We start from the raw sequence: 4,918 nt of genomic DNA on the forward strand, positions 1-4,918 counted from the left end.
GATAGCTTGGTAAACTACTGAAAACAATTTTATCCCTCTTTTTGTTTTGGAATCACTATTTTTGTTTGTAATAATTTTCAATGACAGTAATTAAATTCATAATTAGAAGTCTTCCTATAAAGATAATTTCAAGCCTTGGACAGAATCATTCATGAATTCTGTCAAATATTTAAGGAAGAAATAATATCAATCTTCCACCAAGGCAGAACTTTCAGAAACTGGAACTAAGCTGTATACTTTCCTATTGAGACCTGTATTACTTTAATTTCAAAGTCCAACAAAAGTGTTATAAGAGTTACAAGCCAGTATTACAGATCAGGCAAAACATATAACCAACTACTAACAGAAGATAGTAATAAGCAAAAATGAAAGTATATATGATCCAGCATGATTTATCCTAAAATTCAAGGTTAATTTAGCATTTTAAGTATCATTAAGTATAAATTATAACAACAGAAATGAGAATAAAAGATAAGTAATAGCCTTGGGCAAAACTTAGGACTTAAAAAACCCAAAATCTCTTAGCAAACTAAATACCAGGGAATTTGTTCAACCCAATAAAGAATTTCTATGAAAAACTTAACTTGATATAATTAACGGTGTAAAGCTGAAGACCTTCCCTTTAAGACTGGAACAGGACCCCCACCCTTAATGTTCAGTATTTTTATGAAGGTCCTAGCCAGGGCAATAAAACAAGAAGCAGCGATTGCCAAAAAAGTATTACAGTAATCTTTATTTGCTGATGACATGATTATGTAGAAAATTCTAAGGATTAAAAACAAAAACAAAAAACCCCCACAAACCCAAGAACTAATACTAGAAAAAGTATTTAGTCTAAAAATGGCTGGAATCTTGGCTTCTGTTGCCAACACAAGGGTGTGGTCCTTTCCACAAAAAACTCAAGGCTTTAATCACAGAACAAAGTTGTGATAGGTATGTTTGCTGGTTTTATTGAATTGATTCTTACAGAAAAGGGTTAGAAAAGTCTTCAGTAATACCTTCCTCTCCCACTTAGTAAATATTTCTTCTGTGAGCTAGAGGCTTTTCCTAAGAAACTCCTAAATTAACTGAGTTCTTCCCAAACTCTTAAAACCAAAGGGCTGCTCACACTGGTTCATTGGTATCTGAACATATAACCGAATTTAGAGACTTCAAATACAAAACCCCCTAAGCCTTAAAAACTGAACTGTGTTCTGACTAAAACTGGCTCCCCTAATACAGGCTCAGCTTCCCCGGTGTGCAACACAGTGATGGTGAGGGAATCTCAGCTTAGCTCACTCAGCTGGGTGGTTATCCACAATCCCAAATGAGTTTGGATGGAAAGAGTCCCATTATGAGCTGTGCCTCCCCCCACTGGTTCTTTTCCTTTTTACTTAAAGTGATACATAAAAACATAAAAGATTATACATATTAATAGGGCATTATGTGATGTTTCAATATATGTACCTATCATACAATGTTTAAATCCAATTAAAAATCTCTTCAAATACTTCTTGGTGAAAACATTCAAAATCCTTTCATCTAGCTTTTTGAGGTATGAAATTGTCATCTACAGCTCCCCTACTATCTATACCTCACCTACCTCTTGAATATTAAGAGCTTCTATCTTACTGTAAGTTAATATCTGTTGATCTACTTTTCCTTCTCATTGCTTCTTGGCCTTTTGGCTAAGGTCAAGTGCAACTTTTCTTTCTCTCCCTCCCTCTCCAGCTTCTGGTAAGTCATTCTATTCACAGTTTTTATGAGATCAACTTTTTAATGGTCATCTAAGTGAGATCCTACAATATTTGTCTAAGTGAGATCCTACAATATTTGTCTTCTTGTGCTTATTTCACTTAATTTATGATATTTATTGCCATCCCTGTTGTCACAAATAATAATCTTCCTTTTTATGGCTAACTAGCATTACACGGCAGTTTCTATTTCTTGGCTATTATGAAGAATTATTACATAATATTGCTATTATTACAGCAAACATGAGAATGCAGGTATCTAACATATTGATTTTATTTTCTCTGGATATATACCTAGTAGTGGGATTGATGGATCATTTTATAGTTTTAATTTTTTGAAGAACCTTGAGTTTTCAATAATTCATGTACTAATATATATATTTTCACATACAGTATACACAGTTCCCTTTTCTCTACATCCTCATCAGTATTTATCTTTTGGCTTTTTGTAACAGTCATTCTTACTGGACTTCAGTGGTATCTCATTATGATTTTGTTTCTCTGAAGACTAATAATGATGGGTACTTTTTCATATACTTGTTGGCTTTTTGTATGTCTTTAGAGAAATGTTTATTTATGTTGCTCACTTTAAGACTTTTTTTGGCTATTGAGTTTTTAAGAGTTCCTTATATATTCTGGACATTTAAGACATTGTCAGATGTGTAGATTTTAGGTATTTCATTCTATAGGTTTGTCTCTTCACTGTGATGATTTTTTGCTTTGATGTCTTTTTTTTTTTTAAGTAGGGTTAGTAGGCCAGTGAGACAGCTCAGCAGACTAAGCGCTTGCTTTGGCAAGTGCAGAGACCAGGGTTTGATCCCTGGTTCTGCATGCTGTACCAGTGACCAAGTCTGAGCTGCACACCAAATACATAAATGAAAAAAAAAATTAAAGTAGGGTTAACCATCTGGGTGTGGTGGCACAGTTCTGTAATCCCAGCATTTGGGAGGCTGAGGCAAGAATATTGGAGGATCCTTATCCTCCAATATTGTGAGTTGAAGACCAGCCTAGGCTACAAAGTGAGCTCAAGGCTAGCCTGAACTGCATAGTGAGACCTTGTCTCAAAAAAGACCAAAAAAAAAGTAGGGTTAACCATAGACAAAGAGTTTGAGAACTGGGTTCTAGCAACTGGTGTTCTAAAACTGTCTGACCCTGCCTCATGTAGATGTCTCCAGATCTTAAGTCTGTATGTTTTTAGTTTGTTTTGAGACAAGGTCTTGCTACATAGTATAGGCTGGCCTCAAACTCAGTAGGTAGACCAAGCTGGCCTTCAACTTGCCTTGATCTTCTTGTCTCAGCCTTCTGAATGCTGAGATGACAGGTGTGTGCCACTATACCCAGCTTAAGTTTGTACATTTTTACAGTGAGGGGTTTAGGCTAGCTCAGTGATTTTCAAATTCTTTTTATTATTAGTAAGACTACAAAAAATCCTATGTGGATATTCAATACTGAATATGTTACAGCTACTCCAGTTGATCTTTATAGAAGTGGGTCAGAAAGTTCTGTTTTAGACAAAAGATTCTTTGTGTACAGATGGGTAATGTGTTAATGGGACAATGTGGGAACAAGAGGTAAGGATGTGGGAACAAGCAAGTTAACATCATAGGCTATATTTTTATATATCAAAAATGAAGATAAAAGACTGGGTGGGGTGGTACACGCCTGTAATCCCAGTGCTTAGGAGGCTGAGAACAGGAGAATCACTACGAGTCTGATTTACGTAGTGAGACCCTGTAGGCCCTGTCCGAGATTCATCAAAAAAGAAATAAATAAAATAAAGCTGTTAGAAGAAATTAGAAAATGTTTTTTTCTGGATAGTCTTACATGAAATAATACAAAGTTATATGTATGTCAGCTTCAAAACAAGCCAGTACCTCATTATGTAGACACTGTCTGGGTTGATCTGTTCTAGTAGGTAGGTCAGATGAACATCCAGGGCCCTGACTTTGCCTGCTCATCTAAATAAATACATTCACTGCTGTAATACATTATTTGCCATTTTATTCTTGTCAAGAGGCCCTATGAGCTTGGTTGGGTCAAAGGTCATGCAGAAAACCAGCTTCCACTTTCTTTAATTATGCAAACTAGAGTGAGGTGACTGAAAACCTGAATTTAGTCTACAAGACTTCAGGAGTTTTGCAAGACCTAGGGGAGTGCAGAGTTTCCTGAAGATGTTGCAAAGTGGCTAGCCTTCTTCTGAAGTCATGCAATATTCTCCTTTGCTTTGGCTATGACTGCAGAGGTGCTGAGAGGCAAAACAAAAACTAGCAGCTTGGAGTGGGCTTTTCTCTATGGGTCCAGAGGCCAGGCTGTTTCACTGAGAGGAAAGAGCTTGTGTCTAATGATATTTTGATGTCATTCACCACGTTGGTTCTTCATTGGTAATCATTTTTCCAAAACAAATATTTCTCCACTCTGGTTAATTGCCAGTTCTAAATATGATGGTTAAACTTTCAAGGTCTTCATTCTTTAAGTGTAATTCTTCTAGCATGGTAGCTATAAACTGTGTAAATAACACATTTTTTTGAGAATGCGTCTGAATGCCAAGAGCTGAATTCAGTCTGAAACAATCAAAAATAAATGAGAAGAGTGAATGGACTCATCTTCAACATGGCAGGAAGGTCTGATGTCTCTGAGGTAACAACATTCCCAGAGAAAAGCTTTATTTAAAATGGCAGCAAAGTCTCAGGAAAAAAAGAACAAATATTGTTAAGAAAAGAGATCTGAAAATTGAGATCATGTTTTTATTATGTCAGTGAAGTCTACTAAAATTCTGTTTAGAAAATAAAGTGAATTTCCATTTAGAGAAGGGAAGATATAGAGAAGAGCTGAGTACTATTTTAAAGTAATTTATGTGGAATATTTGGATTATACTGTGAGAAAAAGATAATAAATGCAATTATTTTTACATGAATAACAGTGTGTTTTTAATAACACTAAATAAATGAACTATGTTTTCCGAGGCATTTAATACCAACTTGGTAAGCAAATCATATGCTTTTTCTCACTAATTATTTCTGGTAATAACTCTAAAGACTGAACTGATTGCATATAACGGAAGTTTTAAAGTAATTTTCACTGAAGTATAGTAAGCAAGATTTTTTTCCCATAATTTTATTGATAAACAAATAGCAATGAGACAGTTTCAAATCAAATTGGTAGGACAGTTTCAATAATTAACACAT

This window comes from Octodon degus, unplaced genomic scaffold (genome assembly GCF_000260255.1).
Source record: "Octodon degus isolate 3935 unplaced genomic scaffold, OctDeg1.0 scaffold00074, whole genome shotgun sequence".
NCBI classification, from domain to species: domain Eukaryota; kingdom Metazoa; phylum Chordata; class Mammalia; order Rodentia; family Octodontidae; genus Octodon; species Octodon degus.